Raw genomic sequence first — 21,336 nt, forward strand, 5'->3', positions numbered from 1 at the left:
ACACAGTTTATGCTTTACTACTAACACGTTCGTAAGTTTCTACTAACACAAATCAAACACAGTTATAAAACTTAATTGCTCATGGAGAGTGGGGAAATGAAGCTAGCCAAAAGTCGCATGGAAGATCATGTGATGTACGCGGAAAATAGGGCCCCCTCCTCTCCATGACGCCAGCCAATCGCATTGTATTCCGTGGTCACTTAAGCCGCCATTTTCAGAAAATAAATGCATTTCGCCATCCACCCCATGGGTGTCAGTGAGTGATTTGCCTGGCCAGTTTGTCGTTTCGCCGTGGTTTCTTTCCAAACCAGGTCGCCCTGCCTTTACCCCAAAAGGCAACAGATTTGATATTAGAAATAGACTAAAGTCTAAACCCAGCTCAATTTCTATATGGGGAACCAAAAAGTGATTTGGTACATGATTGTTTAGAAATTATCCAATACCAAACGAAGATTCAAGAAGATCTGGCAGAACAGGCCCTCTTGAAAGGAAAAAAAATATATATTGATAGTTCCTCCAGATGTTTGCAAGGAAAAAAGATGTCAGGATATGCCTTAATTAATGGAAAAAAAATGCAAACTATTGAAAAAGGAAAACTACCTTCCAATTGGTCAGCTCAAACCTGTGAGTTATATGCTCTAAAAAGAGCATTGGAATATTTAAAACATAAAAACGGAACCATATATACAGACTCAAGGTATGCTTTTGGAGTAGAACACAGTTTTGAGAAAAATTACTTAATTCAAAAGGAAAGGGATTAATACATGAAGGCCTCATTTTGGAATTTTTAGAGGCATTGAAACTGCCTGAGGAAATAGTGTGGTACATATCAAGGGACATCAAAAGGGAATGACTCCATAAATAAGGGGAAATAACTTGGCAGATCAAGAAGCTAAAGATACAGCAGAAAATGGGGTTGAGAAAGTCATGCTGATTTTGATACAGAAAGGGAAGAATTAGCAATTCCAAAATTTAGTGAAGCCGAAGAAAAAGAATTAATAGGATAAGGGGAAAGTCAGATGAATTTGGGAAATGGAAGCTTCCTGATGCCAGGCATTTACTTAATAAGGCGCTTACTAGAAAAATATTAGAGAATATACATCAAAAGACTCATTGGGGTACTCAAGCTGTGTGTGATCACTTCCTGAGGAATTACAGGTGTATTGGGATTTTTGGATTGGCAAAACAAGTAACTGAAAGATGTATAATCTGTCAAAAGTTAAAGAAAAAGGTAATGAGAAAAACAACCCTTGGCGGCCGTGAATTAGCACTCCAACCATTTCAAAGTATTCAAGTAGACTTCACTGAACTTCCCCAAGTACAGAGATGGAAGTTTTTATCAGTAATAACAGACCATCTAACTCATTGGGTGGAAGCTGTTCCCACTGTCAGAGCCACAGTTAATGTGGTCTGTAAAACCCTTTTGGAACAAATTATTCCCAGGTATGGAATGGTTAATAGAATAGACTCAGACACAGGAACACATTTTACATCAAAAGTCCTACAGCAGATAATTCAAACTTTGGGAATAAAGTGGGAATTACACACACCACGGCATCCACAAAGTTCGGGCTGGGTAGAAAGGATAAAGCAGACTTTAAAAAGAACTCCAACAAAATTAATGATTGAAACCCAGATGTCCTGGGTGAAATGTTTACCTTGGGCTCTAATGAGGATCCAAACACAACCTAGGTCTGACCTAGGAGTGTCACCTTATGAAATGATGTTTGGGTTACTCTTTCTGACCACCCAACATGAAACTGCCACTTATGAATTAGGGAAAAAGAGTGTTAGAGGATATATCAACACAATTGCAACAACCCTTGAAAACCTGCAATTAAAAGGAATAATCCCTCAAACCACACCTCTAGATTTTAGAATCCAAAATATCCAGGGTAGTGGTAAAGACATGGAAAGAACAATCTTTACCCCACAATGGGAAGGTCCTTTTCAGGTACTGCTGACAACTGAAGCCGCTGTCCGGACAGGGAACACGGGTGGATCCACGGCAGCAGAATCAAAGGAGCTGTGGAGAAACCTAAAGAGTGGAATATAACATCTGAACCTGGTGACACTAAATTGACTCTTCAGAGAGGACCAGTTGGTGACAAACTGGGAGGACCCAAATGACAACTTCCATCATTGCCACAGGGTATATCATGTCTGACTCGTTCTAAACATTGAACATACTCACTGCATTAAGGATAAAAGGTCTAAATTATAAAACTGATATTGTTAAACATACAATTAGCAGTCTCATTATAAGAAGTTCTGAATACCAAATCTTGTCCCTATCCAGATAAAATTAAGAACCAATAAAATAGCAACTTTATTTCGTGGATGAGAGTTACTAAATACCTCTTGACTGGGAAATACCTGAGCTGGGGAAACAGGAAGAATCTACAGCTAAGGAGTGTCAAAACCAGCAAGTGACAAGGAAATAGAGGGCAAGACCAGACTGGCCTCTGTATCTGCCACTGAGAAGATCATAACACCTGCTGTGGGCTGCAACCCCACAGGCATGGGAGGTCCAGGTATAAGCCACACCAGACCTCTGTTATTCCTTTTTCTGTCACTCATTTTTGCCTTTTCCCTGTCGGGAGGTTGGCAGGGCCATGTTACAGGTGACCATATTTCATATTTCCCCATTTATTAGGTATCAAGACTTAATTCTGACATGTAATAAATAGTATTTCAGCTTGAAGAGGCAGAGGACATGAATTAAATTGAAATCAGTGCATTAATTTTGTCTTCAGAATTCCTCATGAACTGTTTCAAGTTTGGATGAACAATTAATGCATCAGTGACTTTAACAGACAGGGAAAAGATGATGATGAGTAAGCAAATAATGGCTTGCTTCAGCACACAGCAGGCTGAAGTTTAAAAAGTGAATTTTATCATGTTTTGGAGGTTTTGAAGAAGAAAAGGGAGAATAAAAATTTTTAAACCTTTGCAAGTCTCCTACATAATTATGCCAGTGTTAATGTGAGAATCTACAGAGTATTCTGCTTAATGATATACGTAGGTGTGGAGGTTTTTTATTCATTCATGGGTATATTTGTGGAAATAATCATAGATAAAGAACTTTTTTCTAACCCTTTACAGGAATATTTGCATCTCATGTACATTCATGCTCTAAACTCTATGTGCTGTGGAAAGAACACTAGTGCTTAGATAGCAGGGTTTCCTTCCAGAAAACTCTTTTTTCCTTTTGATTTGAAACTTGTGCCCTGTTCTGCCTGGGTCAGCACAGCAGTGCCACTCTGTCTCCAGATGGAAGTTGTCTTTCCCTTTCTTCATCCTGTTCTGAAATCACCTTGAATTCCTGCCTCTCACAGCTCTGCCCACTGACAAATAAGTGCAGCACCAGTTCATTGTCTCCATACCTGTGCATTATTTGATGCCATTCTACAGAACCTGGTGGAGATGTGTGGGCTGTGAAAGTATTCACGGATTTCTGTATTTTCACACCTGAATATTGTCACAAATTTAATAATGCCTCTTCTGCCTAATGCAAAGTGTTTAAATTTAAAGGAAGTTCAAATAACACACCTATAATTATTATCATAAAAAATTTAATTTTGCCGCAATATTTTCTTCAAATGTGCACAATTTCATATTAGAGGTACTGGGCTTCCACCTCGTACTGAAATATTTTAATTCAAAGGATAAACCAAGAGGCTTGAAGAAAAAAATGGACCAGATGAAAGCCCCTCCAAATACCATTCAAGCCCAAATGAGCAAAGGAGTTATCAACAGTGAAATGTCTTTATTGTTCAAGTTCAATACTAACTTCTTTCTACTTCTAAAACTGCCTAAACTTCTTTGATCTAATCCTACATTTTGAACAAAGAATCAACTCCTCAGTTCTAACATAAACTACTGTTCTATACTAACTTATATAATCCTAAACACCTAATCTCAAATTTGAAATAAAAATCCAGAGGTCACTGATTTGTGTGGCTGCAGCAGATGTGTGGCGCCAGGACTCCACTTATTGCTTGTCAAATTCAGATATTCGGCTCTGAATATGGGACAGCTTTTTGTGGAGGTACTGGCACCTGCTCTTCATTTCAGAGTAGCTGGGGCTACCCTGTGAAGGAGAAAGCAAAAGAGAATTAGGGCACTCAAACATTTCTGCAGAGTTTAGAATCTGATGTCCTTTGCTTTACAAAAGCCTTGAGCCACACTCAGCAGTAACCATGGCCCTGCAGGTCTGGTGCCACACATACCTGCTGTAACTGCTGATACTCTGTCAGGATTCGATGAAGCAGCATCTGCAGAAAAAAACCATGAAGAATGTTTTACTACAACCATAAAATGTAAACCAAGGTAAAACAGTAAAATACCCTCAGTTTGATTCTAGACATTTTCTTCCCTGTGAGCCACCACTCTTCTGGGAGCTTGGCAAAAACCAATCCCCAGCTCCAGCATCCCCCAAGATCTGCAATTAAGCCTCTCAATAGAGAACAGAAGGAGCACATGCTCCAAGACTCTGCTTGGGACACACCTCACCTTGCTCTTTGTTCACAGAAAGCTCAAACAGGGTGTTTTGGGCAGGATCTCACAAAAATTAGACCCAGCCCAAGCAGTGTCTGAGCACATGTGCCAATGCTGCAGTTTCCCTTTGTCTCACTGAGCAGCTCCAGGGAATCCAAAACATTGCTGTGATGAAACACACTCCTCACAGTTTTATCTTTCTTTACCTGATAGGCTTCAGACCCTGGAATCAGACTCTTCCATTGCTCATAAAACTGTGTGAAATCTTTGTTGATCTTATCAATCTGAAAATGTAAATTCCTGTATTCCTGATAATCTGCATTGAAGTCATCCTTGTAGTGCTGGCGTTGCTCCAAGGAGACTATAGCAATGTATTTTCTAAAGGAAAAAAATAGATCATTTATCTCTGAGTGAACTCTAAGAGAACATTCTAATGTGTTCCTATTCCATAAAGCACATGTGTCGTTTTGCAGCTACCACGTGGCAAATGTCAAACAGAGACTCCCAAGGTTCGAGTTAGTTGCTCTGGGACTGACTGTTTCTACATGCAAGTTCTTTGCTTTAAGAGGATGTAGTCAGGTCACTCCAGAAATCTGCTACATTTCTATGACACTTAGTTACTTACAGTTTATATTGTAGAGGTTTCCTTCATTAGCAAGTGAAGCACATTTAGAAAATATTGGCACTTCTTTCAAATATCAAATGACCAACAAAGACCACAATTTCAGGAAGAGAATAAACATTGCTTAGCTATATTATATAGGAAAAACTTTTAAATATACATTTACTTTTGAGAACCCATCTGAAATACACTTTTGGCAGGAACTGAATTTATGGTTCTGGTTACACAGAGTTGAACTTATGAGCCCCATTGATGTCTGCCTGTCTAACAGCAAAGCAGAGCTCATGATAATATCTGATTCTTCTAGTGGACAGCATTTGCAAAAATGACCCTTGAACTGAGGTGCTTGTAATGCAGCCATTAAAAACAAACTCTGTATAAGTCTGAAAGTGCAACTACAAAAACGCAAACCACATCAGCTCCTAATGAGGGTAAAACTCATTAATGCCTGAAGCAATTGATGGGTGAAAATTTTTTTTCATTCCCTTCTCATTCAAATAAAAACGAGTGAGGTTTACCAAGCTCGTGATACAAATCCAAGAAGAAGTGTCAATGAGAATAATAGACACCACTTCCCAACACTGACACACCAATGCTTCTGCTCCTCCTGGCCTGCACACCAGCTTCTTTTGAATGACAAAAACTCCCTCACACGGGAAAAAATCCTTGTAAACACCCTGAGATTAATTGCTACAAGCAGTAAATCATTAACAAGTTGAAATTCAGTACCAGGACACAGAACAGCTTGTGCCAGGGATGCATCCCAGGCCAGATGTACCTGACTGCTGTGCTGGTGTGTTCTGAAATCCACAGATGTCTTTCAACATCTGGGGAGGTACTAAAGAAGAAATAGCCTGGACTTCTGGGTTCTGCCCAGTGACATTTCCTGGCAAGAGTCCTTGCACAGGCCTCACTCAGCTGCTCCCCTGCAGGACCACCTTGCCCTCAGCCTTCCCACGGAGCATCCCTGGCTGTATCCAATGTGACCCAGGGCCCTGCAGTGCCTGCTCCAAAGGGCACAGCTGCCCCAGAGCCCCAGGGCTGCAGGAGGCCTGGGTGCCCTTGCCAACATCACTGCTCTGACAGCAGCTGGCAGCCATTCCAGTGTTTGATACCACACACACACAGTTCTGCCTCCCCTCCTGCACTGCAAATACAAGGGGGGGATGCAGCACCACTGCTGCAGCTGACCCTGAGCAACTGCACTGCAGGAAGGGAGGGCCAGCCCAGCCTGAACCCACCTCGGTGTTCATTTCAGCTCTTAGCCGTGCAGGGCCAGCAAAACCTTCTCAACATCATCCTTTCAAAACTGGGAAGAGCTTCACAGGGCACCCACTGCGAGTGGCAAGGCTCAACTGCTCTTTCACTCACCTCAAGTAGTCTGCTTGGGTGTTTGTGGCAGAGCATGTGGAGACAATGGAATCTTGTTTTCCTTCTCCTGCAGAAAAGCAGAATTTTTGACACTCTTCATCAGGAGATCTTTCAAAAGCCAAAAAATACCCACTGGATGGTCTTGTAAAAGTCCTTCAGAACTTTGTTATCACAGTAAATTACTCTGAAAAAAGCTCCAAAAATCAATAATGGGGCACACAGAGCTTTCTCTCCAGTGGCCAGTTCTGGGCTGTAGAAAAAAGGCATGGCCACTTTTCTCTAATGCACTACCATGGTGTAAAGCCCAGCTCAGCTTTTCTGTTTTGAATGCATGAGGTGGCATCTCTACAGCCATTCCAGTCATGCAGCAGCAGATGCAGTTTCACAAAAGACAACAGCTTGAGATAGACAGAGGGGGAGAAAGAGTGATGAACATGGAGGTTCTAAAAAGAAATAGAGAAAAAGGCTGGAGTTCTTCTCATGCCATGTTTTATGGCCACTTCCTTGTCCATTCCAGAGGCCCAAAGTTTCCATGAAACAAAGTTTGGATGAAAATTTTCTGCACTCTTGTCAGCAGGAGAGTCACAGTATGTTCAATACAACATGTAAGAAGAGCTTTGCTGTGAGCATTTCATTTCCAAAAGTGCATTTGCTCTCATGGCTTAGTCAGCACAAAAGCTGCAGCCTAAGCCCCAACTTGAAACACAGTCCAGATTTTTCCTTCACCAGCTGCTCTGAATTTTGTGGCTCCTGAACAATGCTCACGTGTTTTTAGACTCAAGCAAGAATCTTTTTCTTGCTGTAGAGACTGTGTGTAAGGAAAAGACACTTGCATCCCTTCCAGCCCGAGATCTAAGAGCAGCTGTGACAATCTGTACCTGTGGGTACTCAAATCTTGGGCAGTACAAAGGTGGAACCTCCAGAGCCACCTGGGGACCCCCACCACTGACAAGACCAAGGGTGAAGATGGACTGGCTGTACCACAGAGAATCCATGTGGTGGTGTTTTCATAACTAATGTTTCTCTCTTCTCTACACCCCACCTCTCCTCTCTTACTCCTTTCTATCTCTCTGGGTTGCATTTACTGTTAATAACATCTGTCAAATTGAAAAGGATCTCACTTGTTGCCTAATTCAGGCAGAGGCTGTCTGAATAACCAAATCTTTACACCACAGTTCTCCAGGGAGGAGTTAGGAAAAGCAGCATATTAATACCTTCATCGAAATCCAAAGGATGTGACTGCTTCAGCCTTCCCAATTCATTTTTCTCTCCGTTTGAATTGGAGATCTCCATCTGCTCCATGGCAGGCTCTGGGACTCTAGAACTATGGAACTTGTTGTTCTGGTGCACCTCATGGGTGCAGGGGGAAATGGAGCCAACCCTTGGAGACATGTTCTGATTACAAAGGGCTGTGGAAGGCAGCACCCAGGAGGAAGAGAGACCTCCAGCTGCTGGTTGGACGTGACTGGTGAACTGCTGGTGACCAATTCGCCTCTTCTTGCTCAGCACAGGACTGGTGAAGTCAGAAGCCAGAGGCTGTTTCTGCATCAATAACAAATTAATTAATTCATTAATCTATCATCAGGATATCATCAGGTCTGTGCACACAAACATACACGAGGCAGTTTGTAACGTCGGCTGGCAGTATTTTGATGTCAAGGCAATTCAAATAGATGAAAATAGGAAGAAACTCCAGAGTTTAAAGATTTTAAAATAACCCCCTTTTGTTTTCAGTTTGGTTGGGATTTTTCTCTCCTTTTTTTTTCTTTTTCCCCAGAAAAGGGCCTAAAGCATTTCCTGTGCAGGTGGATTTCAGTGAGCATGAAGAGGCATCACAGCCTGTTTTCTCCATGCTGCAGTCGTAGTGACTGTGAGGTGATGAAGATGGAGATGGGATCTGCTTGAATCCGACTGTGCCGTGGGTACTTGCCTGGAATGTGTATCCCTCAGATACCTACTATTTAAAACACTATGAAGACTCTGCAAAATTGAAGTACAAACCAAAACTGCAGCAGGAAGTCCATTGTGGTTTAGGTTGTTTTTAATGAGGTTCTTCAAGTTGAGCACAGACTTTGTGTTCAGCAGATGCACAAGCAAGGGCGTCTTGGGCCACAGCTCTGGCACCCATTATTTTGAGGAGGGGATTGCAGGAATAAAAGAAAAGGAGCCCATCAACTACTGAAGAGAAACAGTCACTGAAAGGAACCAGAGGGTGAAGAAATGTGAGGGGGGAAAAGAAAATACGAGGTGCCAAGTGTGAGAAATGTGAGTGGAAGTAGGAGAGCAGTGGGAGGGAAGAAAAGGGTAGGAAACCTGAGTGGAAAAGGATGAGAAGAGTGAGGGAGAAATGGTGAGGAATGTGAGTGAAAATAGGAGAGGAAGGTTAGAGGAAAAAAGGGCAGGAAATAGAATGGGAAAATTCAGAGAAACATGAGTGGAAATGGGTGAGAAAAACAACAGAAAATATGGAGGGAAATTTGAGGCCAATAGAGTGAGAAAATTTACTGGGAAAGAGAGAGAAACAGGGAGAAAATGTGAGGGGAACATTGTGAGAATCCTGAGGGCGAAAGAGTGAAAAACCTGAGGGCAGAAAAAGGCAGAAAACACGAGTGAAAAAAGAGCACAAAATGGGAGAGAGAAACTGTAAGGAACATGAGAGAAAAGAATGATAAATGTGAAGGGAAATGTGTGAGAAATGTGAGGGGGAAAGCCTGGGAAACATGAGAGGGAAAGTGAGAAACATGAGGAGAAAACTTTGAGAAACATGACTGAGTGAAGGAGAGAAACACGAGCGCACAAAAAGGCAGGATATGAGATAGAAAAAGTGCAAGAAACATGATGGAAGAAAAACAGCAGGAAATGAATGGGACGCTGTGGAATTGGGAGATGAAAAGTGTTTAGAAAGTGAGCTGAAAAAGGTGGGGGAAATGAGTAAAATTTGGGAAGGAAAAAGGACCAGAAAACTGTGAGAATTACAAGTTGGAACAGAAGGAAATGTGAGAGGGAAAAGGAAAGGAAATGTGAAGAGAGAAAAAGGCAGGAGAAAAGGCAGTATTGGCATAACAGCTGTCATAATTCCTCACACATTCCCCCATACATTTGTCTATTTGGACAAGCCCAGGGCTTCTCTGTATGTACATCTCTCCCTCTGCCTTTATTCCTATTTGGAAGCAGCCAAACAGGCAGGATTTGCCTGGCTGCAGGAGCTGCTCCAAGCTGGGAATGTGACTGGCGGTGCTGATTTCCAGAGGCTTCTGTGTCCCAGGTGGAGGCAGGGCAGGATGGGCTGAAAGGTGCTGGCGCTGCTGCTCTGTGGTCTGGAGAGGATGAGTAAAGAAGAGCCTTCCCCACTTCCAAAGCAGAGCAAAGAAGCCAGAAATGTCACTTTACAGCATTATGAAACAAGTGACAATTCAGAAGGAAATATTGAATTTTCTCAGAGTGTCAGAAGGAAGGTAATCGTCCAAAGGAGTTGAGATTTCAGAAAAGTTTTTTTCTCTTCAATCCTATTCTATATTCCTACTCGACAATCCTCCTCAACAGTCCTACTCTAAGCTGGTTGTGGAGTAAATTATCCTGATGTGAGTATCAAAGTCTTTCTCTTCCTTTCTCTTCTTCACTAAAAATAAGAGTGGCACCAGGATGGAAGTAGGTTTAGATGATGTTACAGGTGTTCATTCACAAAACCCTCCTAGATTACTTCAACATTTTTTGTGTGGTGACAATTGAGGAAGTTTTAAAATACTGTCCAAGGCAGGAAGGGGCATTCACAGCCCCTTTGAATGGTCGCAAATATTGTCCTCCTCAGTCAATTTCATATCCTACCCCAGAAGTAGGTTATGGCATTGCTGGCCACATCTCAGCTGAATATTAAATAATAGCAGGAAATTTATGGAAGGGATTACACTTCAAACTTCACAGTCTCCACAAATCTGTGTAGGATCAACATCTGTGTCTCTCTAGAAAGACTGCTTGGGACAGAGTGTTACTGAGAGAACTAAAAAAACCTGAGTTTTCATAGGAACGCATTCAAACAATTTCTCATTCAAATCCTCTGAAGTATCTTCTCTCCAACACTTGTAAATGGGTTGTGCAAAGCACTTGCCAAGATCTTAATATTCCTTGGCTCACTGACAAGGTGAAACCAAAAGTCTCCAAGCAGTTCTGGGAGGTGCTTCAGCTGACATCTTGGAGCAGCCCAGATGCATTCCTCTGTAACCCTCCAAAACAAGGTGGTTTGGGGTTATCCAAACTTCTATGCTTTTCACACCATAAAGGAAAGCATTTAAATTACAAGAAATTTCAAAAAACATCCTCTTTATTATTATAATAAATAATTTCAATTTGCCACAATATTTTCTTCAAATGTGCACAACTTCATATTAGAAGTACTCGGCTTCCACCTTCCACTGAAAAGTTTATTTCCATGCATAAACCTAGAGGCTTGAAGAAAAGAATTGTCCAGCAGAAAGCCACTCCAAATACCATACAATCCCAAATAAGAGAAGCAGTTATCAACAGTGTAATTCCTTTATTGTTCATGTTCAATACTAACTTCTTTCTACTTCTAAAACTGCCTAAACTTCTTTGAACAAAGAACAAAGAACCAACTCCTCAGTTCTAACATAAGCTACTGTTCAATACTAACCTATATAATCCTGAACACCTAATCTCAAATTTGAAATAAAAATCCAGAGGTCACTGATTTTTATGGCTGAAGCAGATGTGTGGTGCCAGGACTCCACTTATTGCTTGTCAAATTCAGATATTCGGCGCTGAATATGGGAGAGCTTTTTGTGGAGGTACTGGCACCTGCTCTTCATTTCAGAGTAGCTGGGGCTACCCTGTGAAGGAGAAAGCAAAAGAGAATTAGGGCATTTCTTCAGAGTTTAGAATCTGATGTCTTTTGCTTTAAAAAAGCCTTGAGCCACACTCAGCAGTAACCATGGCCCTGCAGGTCTGGTGCCACACATACCTGCTGTAACTGCTGATAATCTGTCAGGATTCGATGAAGCAGCATCTTCAAAAAGAAAAAAAAAAAAAAAAAAAAGAATGTTTCACTCCAACCATAAAATGCAAACCTATGCAAAACACTAAAAGAGCCCTCAGTTTGACTGTAGACATTTTCTTCCCTGTGAGCCACCACTCTTCTGGGAGCATGGCAAAAACCAATCCCCAGCTCCAGCATCCCCCAAGATCTGCAATTAAGCCTCTCAATAGGGAACAGAAGGAGCACATGCTCCAAGACTCTGCTTGGGACACACCTCACCTTACTCTTTGTTCACAGACAGCTCAAACAGGGTGTTTTGGGCAGGATCTCACAAAAATCAGACCCAGCCCAAGCAGTGTCTGAGCACATATGCCAGTGCTGCAGTTTGCCTTTGTCTCACTGAGCAGCTCCAGGGAATCCAAGTCATTGCTGGGATGAAACACACTCCTCACAGTTTTATCTTTCTTTACCTGATAGGCTTCAGACCCTGGAATCAGAGACTTCCATTGCTCATAAAACTGTGTAAAATCTTTGTTGATCTTATCAATCTGAAAATGTAAATTCCTGTATTCTTCATACTCTGCATTGAAGTCATCCTTGTAGTGCTGACATTGCTCCAAGGAGACTATGGCAATGTATTTTCTAAAGGAAAAAAATGGATAATTTTTCTGTGAGTGAACTCTAAGAGAACATTCTAATGTGTTCCTATTCCATAAAGCTCATGTGTAGTTTTGCAGCAACCACGTGGCAAATGTCAAACACAGACTCCCAAGGTTCGAGTTAGTTGCTCTGGGACTGACTGTTTCTACAGGCAAGTTCTTTGCTTTAAGAGGATGTAGTCAGGTCACTCCAGAAATCTGCCACATTTCTATGACACTTAGTTACTAATAGTTTATATTGTACAGGTTTCCTTCATTAGCAAGTGAAGCACATTTAGAAAATATTGGCACTTCTTTCAAATATCAAATGACCAACAAAGACCACAACTTCAGGAAGAGAATAAACATTGCTAAGCTATATTATCTTTCTATATAGGAAAAACTTTTAAATATACATTTACTTTTGAGAACCCATCTGAAATACATTTTTGGCAGGAACTGAATTTATGGTTCTGGTTACACAGAGTTGAACTTATGAGCTCCATTGATGTCTGCCTGTCTAACAGCAAAGCAGAGTTCATGATAATATTTGATTCTTCTAGAGGACAGCATTTACAAAACTGAGCCTTGATCAGAGGTGCTTGTAATGCAGCCATTAAAAACAAACTCTGTATAAGTCTAAAAGTGCAACTACAAAACACAAACCACATCAGCTCCTAACGAGGGTAAAACTCATTAATGCCTGAAGCCTCTGATGGGTGAAAAATTTTCTTCATTCCCTTCTCATTCAAATAAAAATGAGTGAGGTTTACCAAGCTCATGATACAAATCCAAGAAGTGTCAATGAGAATAACAGACACCACTTCCCAATACTGACACACCAATGCTTCTGCTCCTCCTGGCCTTTTGAATGACACCAACTTCTTTTGAATGACAAAAACTCCCTCACATGGGAAAAAATCCTTGTAAACACCCCGAGATTAATTACTACAAGCATTAAAACATTAACAAGTTGAAATTCAGTACCAGGACAGAGATAAGCTTGTGCCAGGGATGCATCCCAGGCCAGATGCACCTGACTGCTGTGCTGGTGTCTTCTGAAATCCACAGATGTCTTTCAACATCTGGGGAGGTACTAGAGAAGAAATAGCCTGGACTTCTGGGTTCTGCCCAGTTTCATTTCCTGGCAAGAGTCCTTGCACAGGCCTCACTCAGCTGCTCCCCTGCAGGACCACCTTGCCCTCAGCATTCCCACGGAGCATCCCTGGCTGTATCCAGTGTGACCCAGGGCCCTGCAGTGCCTGCTCCAAAGGGCACAGCTGCCCCAGAGCCCCAGGGCTGCAGGAGGCCTGGGTGCCCTTGCCAACATCACTGCTCTGACAGCAGCTGGCAGCCATTCCAGTGTTTGATACCACACACACACAGTTCTGCCTCCCCTCCTGCACTGCAAATACAAGGGGGGGATGCAGCACCACTACTGCAGCTGACCCTGAGCAACTGCACTGCAGGAAGGGAGGGCCAGCCCAGCCTGAACCCACCTTGGTGTTCATTTCAGCTCTTAGCCGTGCAGGGCCAGCAAAACCTTCTCAACATCATCCTTTCAAAACTGGGAAGAGCTTCACAGGGCACCCACTGCGAGTGGCAAGGCTCAACTGCTCTTTCACTCACCTCAAGTAGTCTGCTTGGGTGTTTGTGGCAGAGCATGTGGAGACAATGGAAGTTTGTTTTCCTACTCCTGCAGAAAAGCAGAATTTTGACACTCTTCATCAGGAGATCTTTCAAAAGCCAAAAAATACCCACTGGGTGGTCTTGCAAAAGTCCTTCAGAGATTTGTTCTCACAGTTAATTACTCAAAAAAGCTCCAAAAATCAATAATGGGGCACACAGAATTTTCTCTCCAGTAGCCAGTTCTGGGCTGTAGAAAGAAGGCATGGCCACTTTTCTCTACTGCACTACCATGGTATAAAGCCCAGCTCGGCTTTTCTGTTTTGAATGCATGAGGTTGGCATCTCCACAGCCATTCCAGTCATGCAGCAGCAGATGCAGTTTCACAAAAGACAACAGCTTGAGACAGACAGAGGGGGAGAGAGAGTGATGAACAAGGAGGTTCTAAAAAGAAATAGAGAAAAAAGCTGGAGTTCTTCTCATGCCATGTTTTATGGCCACTTCCTTGTCCATTCCAGAGGCCCAAAGTTCCCATGAGACAAAGTTTGGATGAAAATTTTCTGCATTCTTGTCAGCAGGAAAGTCACAGTATGTTCAGTACAACCTGTAAGAACATCTTTGCTGTGAGCATTTAATTTCCAAAAGTGCATTTGCTCTCATGGCTCAGTCAGCACAAAAGCTGCAGCCTAAGCCCCAACTTGAAACACAGTCCAGATTTTTCCTTCACCAGCTGCTCTGAATTTTGTGGCTCCTGAACAATGCTCACGTGTTTTTAGACTCAAGCAAGAATCTTTTTCTTGCTGTAGAGACTGTGTGTAAGGAAAAGACACTTGCATCCCTTCCAGCCCGAGATCTAAGAGCAGCTGTGACAATCTGTACCTGTGGGTACTCAAATCTTGGGCAGTACAAAGGTGGAACCTCCAGAGCCACCTGGGGACCCCCACCACTGACAAGACCAAGGGTGAAGATGGACTGGCTGTACCACAGAGAATCCATGTGGTGGTGATGTTTTCATAACTAATGTTTCTCTCTTCTCTACACCCCACCTCTCCTCTCTTACTCCTTTCTATCTCTCTGGGTTGCATTTACTGTTAATAACATCTGTCAAATTGAAAAGGATCTCACTTGTTGCCTAATTCAGGCAGAGGCTGTCTGAATAACCAAATCTTTACACCACAGTTCTCCAGGGAGGAGTTAGGAAAAGCAGCATATTAATACCTTCATCGAAATCCAAAGGATGTGACTGCTTCAGCCTTCCCAATTCATTTTTCTCTCCGTTTGAATTGGAGATCTCCATCTGCTCCATGGCAGGCTCTGGGACTCTAGAACTATGGAACTTGTTGTTCTGGTGCACCTCATGGGTGCAGGGGGAAATGGAGCCAACCCTTGGAGACATGTTCTGATTACAAAGGGCTGTGGAAGGCAGCACCCAGGAGGAAGAGAGACCTCCAGCTGCTGGTTGGACGTGACTGGTGAACTGCTGGTGACCAATTCGCCTCTTCTTGCTCAGCACAGGACTGGTGAAGTCAGAAGCCAGAGGCTGTTTCTGCATCAATAACAAATTAATTAATTCATTAATCTATCATCAGGATCAGGATTTGCTCCCATTTGTAAAAAAGGAGCATTTCTGAAGTGCCAATGGTTAAAAACAAATTTTCCTTAAATAAAAAGATCATGCATGTTCTATGTAATTCCTACTTTCTCATCAAGAATTCAAGTTTGTAGCTAAAAGGCTTTGGTAGAAAGACACTCCCTTCAGCAGCTCTATCTAAGGCTTCCCCAAAATGGGGAGGTCCAGTTGTTTTTTTTCTAGCTCCCAATTCATGCTTGTACACAGCTCTTGTGTCACAGATACACATATGATTTACTAAAGAGTCTGTTTTAGCTGTCTGCCTGTTAAAGACAAGATCAGTGCATCACTGACACAACCCAGGAGTTCAGGGTGTTGTGGTTGGTTGTGAATTCTCATCAGGATGATGAAAAAAGACATCAGTCACATGTCAGGATAATCTTGTGCTTTTAGGTGCGGTTGCCTTCACTCCAGCAGCCACTCCACTCTTTAAACTCAAAAGCTGATGGCTAAAATATTCTTTACTTTATACAAGAGACTTTCATAAGTGATGACTTATGAGCTCTTCCATTTTCTTCAGTTCACTTCCATCTCTCAGCTCCTCCCAAGGACCTTCTCAAAGGTGCTGGCTCACAAGGCCACAAGCTCCTCACTCCCACAGCAAAATCCAGGACTGAGGATTGAGTAGAACAGGACAGCCATGCTGTTCCCAGGCAGGGCAAAGGAGGAGAGAAATTAAGGCAGAGAAGGGAGTGAGGGAATATCACACTTCCCTAGATCCTGTCATTTCACATGGATAGTGTAGATCTGGAGTAAACAATGAGAATGAAAGCAAGAGAGAGGGAAAAGGAAGCCAGAGGGCCCCATCTGCCCCACGCTTTTATGTACAGCAGCCTCTTATGTACAGTAGTCTTTTGTCCCAGTTTTGTCATGCATGCAGAGCCAGCCCTTTGAGTCCTTCTGCAGGGAATGAGTTGAGAGAGGGGACTGAGCTCGAGTCTCCAGGCAGAGCAGAAAGTTGGCTCAGGACAGTGCTGCTGCACCCCTGCAGGACCCTCTCTTCTGATCACAACCTTCCTGACAAAGCAGTCAGAATGCCTGAGGCACAACATGCTTTGGCCTGGTCACATCACAGCTTTTACACCATCAGCAGGGGGCCAAACCTTAATACACAATAGATAATGTTAAAAATGCACCAAGTACCTGAGCAGGTCTTGCTGGAGCATGTGTCTCAGAAGGTCCTGGAGATGGTGCTTGCCTGGTGCTGGTGGGGTTCTGAGATGGAGTTGATTTGCTGTGAGGGTGGTGAAACATTTAATGTTCCAAGGCCTCAATATCAACAGTCATAGTTCTTTTGTTTCAGGTTATACAGACATTCAGTGTCAGGACCAAGGAAACAACATGAAGCTGATTTGAGGGAGCTTTAGGCTGGATATCAGGAAAACATTCTTGCCCCAGAGAGCGCCCAAGCTCTGGAACAGGCTCTCGTGGCCCCTGGTCACTGTAGCAGGAACTCAAGAAGCATTTGGACAACAGTCTTGGGCACAGGGTGTGATTCTTGTGGTGTCCTGTGCAGGGCCAGGGAGTTGGACTGCAGGACCCTGATGGGTTGCTGCTGACTCAGCATATTCTAACAAGTGAGGCTTCATCTCCCAGGGTGTTTGTTCTGAAGAGTCTCTTCTCCTTCCTCTAAAGACTGAACTTACCTAGCAAGTATCACCTTCAACTTCTCCCTATCCATTTCAGTGTAGCCAGGCCAATCAGTCTGAAGGGTCTGAAACAGATGTTCCTTCAGACTGAAGGAATTATCCTTTAGATTCAGGTTGGCTACCTACAGGCAGACATTTCAGAAAACAAACCTTTATTATGGTTGCTAAATCCAAACTACAGAAATCCAACTGGTTCTTAACAGCTCTTTGTCAGCACCCAACTGGAACTGAACAATATCCTTTGATACAGAGATGATTTATTCCTCTATCACATGAGTTTTAAACTGAATCAAAGTATCACTGATTGGAAACAACTGAGTATCTCTATTGATATGTTATAAGTATTTCTTTCAAAACAACATTTAGTGCCACAATGTGTAAGCAGAGCTGGTCAGGCCCAGTGTCCCTCCCTCTTCATGTGGCAGAGCCAGGGTTCATTCCTGCCGAGTCCTTCTATGAGAAAGTTGTGCTCTTGTCTTGTTCTATTCCTTTGACAGTAAATGAGGTTCATATCTTTCTCAAGACAAATACAAAATCTACTCAAAAAGGTAAAATGAGATAGTAAAACCTCAAGACCACTGATACGAAGTGTGCTGGTTTAGACTTCATCACCTGACACTGCTGAGAGTTCCTGCTGAGATGGAGACAGGAAAATCTCCATCAATTTGACTGCTACAACACATTAAATAACTCAACAACACACCACCATCATCTCTCAAAATCTGCCCTTTTTCTTTCTTTGAAAACATAATAAACACTGACATTGCTCTGGTGGTCTCTGTTGATGTCTGTCTCTCGTTATAAAAAATGCAAAGTAACAAATATACCCAGAATCAAGAATTCATGTCTTAAAACCAGAACTAAGATTGTGTTGGAAAGGGAAGCAAGTATGTGAATCCATTTAAGAAGCAACTCTGTGCATCCAAAACTGTGTCCATCTGAATTATCCCCCCGGACGTTGCTCATAGCAAAAGAGGAAATATTCTGATGATCTATGAATGTTTGCATAATTCAACAACAGCCATGTTGAACAGGAAATATTTTAAAAGGAAAGTTTCTTATTTAAACAGTGGAGGAACAAGTAAAAATTAAGGATAAAAGAACAACGTGGCAGAAGAAAATTGCTGGAGCCAAACTGCACAATCTCACCTGCTGGAGGATCTTGCCAAGGGTTCCCTTGTCCTTTTGCATGACTCCATCTCTCTGCAAGCGGGCAAGTAACTCTGGCTTCTTGTACGTCCTCAGAGCAAGCAAATGAATCACCCTGTCCCTGTAGGGTCGGCGATAAACAGCAGTGCAAGGACTCTCTTCACTCTCTGCAGGCTTCATGGCTATTTTCTTCTTCTCAAGTGCCCAATGTGAAATGTTTGGTTGGGCTCTTATGATGTCTACTTGTTTTCCCAAAGGAAACGAAAACAGAAAAAGGAATGTCATAAGGGGAATTTGGGAGAAGGCAAGCAAGTTGATTTAAAATTATGACGGAATTCTTTGAGACAGAGCTGAACTTACATATCCTTGTGGATCACTATGAGGTCAGAATATTCTCTGATTCTGTAACAAAGCCCAATCCCTGACTGGCACTATGTGGAGCAGGTTGCAAGGGCACCCTCTACCCTACCAGCAACCAGACCTGTCTCACCCGAGCTCCTCTGTGCCAGGCCAAAGCAAAATTTGCCAGCCCCAGTTCCACAATTGTCTCACTACTGCCACTCTTCAATACCAATTGCTCAATGTGAAGTATTCCCTTAGGATCTATGCAAACTCTCACCAAGAATCACAGAAATCATCATTCACATATGAAACCGCACATCCCTAATGAGAAATTTGTGGGTTTAATTTTGTCTCTCCAAAAAGACACAACACTGTCACCTTAAAATTCTCTGCACTAAGCTAAGGCAGAGCAAGAGCTGCACTTTCAGTGAGTGACCATCACTGAGCCTCCAATGCAGCCAAGAGTTCAAAGAGAAAACCATCCTTTCCCAATTGCTGGAATTTATAGGCAAGGGTTTTCCTTGAAATCAAATACCTGAGTATAACTGAATTGGTCAGAGCTCAGCTGACAAACCAGGTGAGAGTGTTTCCCAAAAAGATCACAAGTTTTGGGCAGCACTCCAGGCTGGGATTTATTTGGTACTAAGGAAGCACATGCTGGAGTGAGCTCCAAGAAGAATTTCAACTGGAAACGTGAATTTTGACTCGAATAGGCACCAAAACCTTTGTGTTTTCCTTAGCTCTAGATGCAATTGTTTGCATAGGTGTGAAATGGAAACAGTTTACCCCAGGTTACTCAGATGTAACAAAATTTGGATTGTGTCCTGAACTCATTATTTAGTCTAGAATGTGCCACCTTGGAGCTCAAACATCGCTACAATGTCTACTGGCATAAGCATACTTTTTAACAAAAACAAACTACTGCCATCCAACTGCTTCATTCTGAAAACAAAATTGGCTGGCAGTGAAGGTAAAAAGCTATTCCTCTGAAATTTGCCTGAACCTTTAATGCAATTGAAGTATTCACTTTCAAAGATCTGTAAAAGAAATATTCAACAGACTTTTAGAAATCCCTCAATATTTTGCTTGTGAGAATGTCACGTGTCATTTGCACGAAGTGCTGCCTCAGCACAATTCCACTAATGTTTCTGTTTCAGTCATCAGCAGTGGCAGAGCTTAGGACAGGGACTGGGCATGAAGGGGAACTGGGAGTCACCTGAACTTTGCATCCTTTTATGTCAGCTTCATGAATGAGTTTGCTCTAAGAGCATCCGTGCATTTATAAAATAATGGGAACAAATCACGTAAGGTGCCAAACACATCAACTTGGATTATTATGCAGCTTTTCATTGCTTGTTTAGTGTCCATTTTCTCCTGGTTACTGAATTTAATTCACTTTATAGTTAACTGTTTAATTAATCATAAGCAGTTTATTCATCTTAACCATTGTATTTTTCTGCCTTACAAAGCAAGTAGCTAGGTGTCTTTTGGCAATCTATTGTCAGAGCTGGATTGTTAGATCCCCAAAGTTTTTCATTTTTCTAAACTAACCCTGATAACATTCGATAAACAAAGCCTGAAGACTTCAAAATCTGGATACCTTGAATGTAAACTTCAAGCCCTCCAAGAACACATTGGAATGGCCAGAACATAAAGAAGAAACTAATAAAGACATTTCAGCCTCACAGGTCAAAAGAACTTTTGTGGGGAAAAAAACTAAGACTGAAAAAAAAAGGGACTAATTTGCATGAGAAGGGAGAAATCAACATCCAATACAAGAGAGAACAATAAGTAGTAAATGAGGAGTGTGTATCATTTAGAACAAATGGACAGGAATTTCTGTTTGCTGAAAATATATCAGTAAGTGTAAATGCTTAGAAAGTGGCGTGTACGTGGCTGGAGCTCTCCCCTATGCACCAGAGCTGGCAAAAAAAATAATGTCTACTTCCAATACTAAAAAAATAACTGCTCCTGGGTTTCATTTATCCTTACATTCTTGGTGACCCTGGTCTAAATATGGAACAATGAGAAGTGCACTCATTTTGAGCAAGAGCCATTCCCAGAGCATGAATTGAGTGGTGTCAGAGCAGGGGGAATCTCCCCCTTGCACTGGCAGCTCCTCAGTGTCATCCCTGGGAGTCGCTTCCCCCGGGGCTGCCTCAAAGGGGCCGTGGGGCACCAGTGGGGCCCAGCCCTGCCCAGCTGGTCCCGCAGGGTCAGCAGCACCTGGCACCAGCACCATGGCCAAGCCCTGACCCAGAGCCGACCCCAGAGCCCGGCACAGCCCCTCAGCTGCTGGTGCTGCCCCTCTGGGTCCCCCTGAGGGGCATGGCAGTGGCCGTGGGGGCTCTGCGGGATGCAGAGCGGGCTGGGCCCTGTGGGGCACAGTGGATCGTGCCCAGGCCCGCAGCTCCGCCATCCCGCCCTGCCTCGGCTGATCCGCTGCCACACACACACTGATCCTGCAGCAACATCTGCAACATGGGCAATATGTGCTAGGAAAATATGTGCTCTTTGTTGTTTGACCTTTCTGGCTTTCAAGGCTCATTAACAGAAACAGACATTTTCTCCATGAAACGAGAACAGCCAACAAGCTCCAAGCGATGGCCTGGCCTTGGAAAGGCAGGTTACTTGTTGGCTGAATTGCCTTATTCATGTGTGGGGCTTGATAGGCTTCAGTGGCCTCAGATCTAGGGGAGGTTAGCAAGGCTTGGGAAGATGAATGCACCTTAAATGGTGGACACAAAGAATTCAGAATTGCACAAGGACATTTGGAAAAACCCCAAAGACAAGACCCAAATGAATAAAGCCAATGCAGC

The 21,336-nt window shown here is 42.8% G+C and overlaps 1 long non-coding RNA gene across 1 annotated transcript; it reads right to left on the minus strand.

The window, feature by feature from the left end:
- Positions 1–11,298: 11,298 nt before the first annotated feature.
- Positions 11,299–18,366, minus strand: LOC306815921. The gene is made up of 3 exons (XR_013777526.1): positions 18,176–18,366; positions 16,521–16,611; positions 11,299–11,337 (listed from the first exon to the last, which is right to left on the minus strand). It is a non-coding gene; the product is annotated as an uncharacterized lncRNA (long non-coding RNA).
- Between the last annotated feature and the right edge of the window lie 2,970 nt (positions 18,367–21,336).

Source organism: Erithacus rubecula, assembly GCF_903797595.1.
Source record: "Erithacus rubecula genome assembly, contig: scaffold_293_arrow_ctg1, whole genome shotgun sequence".
Lineage (NCBI taxonomy): Eukaryota > Metazoa > Chordata > Aves > Passeriformes > Muscicapidae > Erithacus > Erithacus rubecula.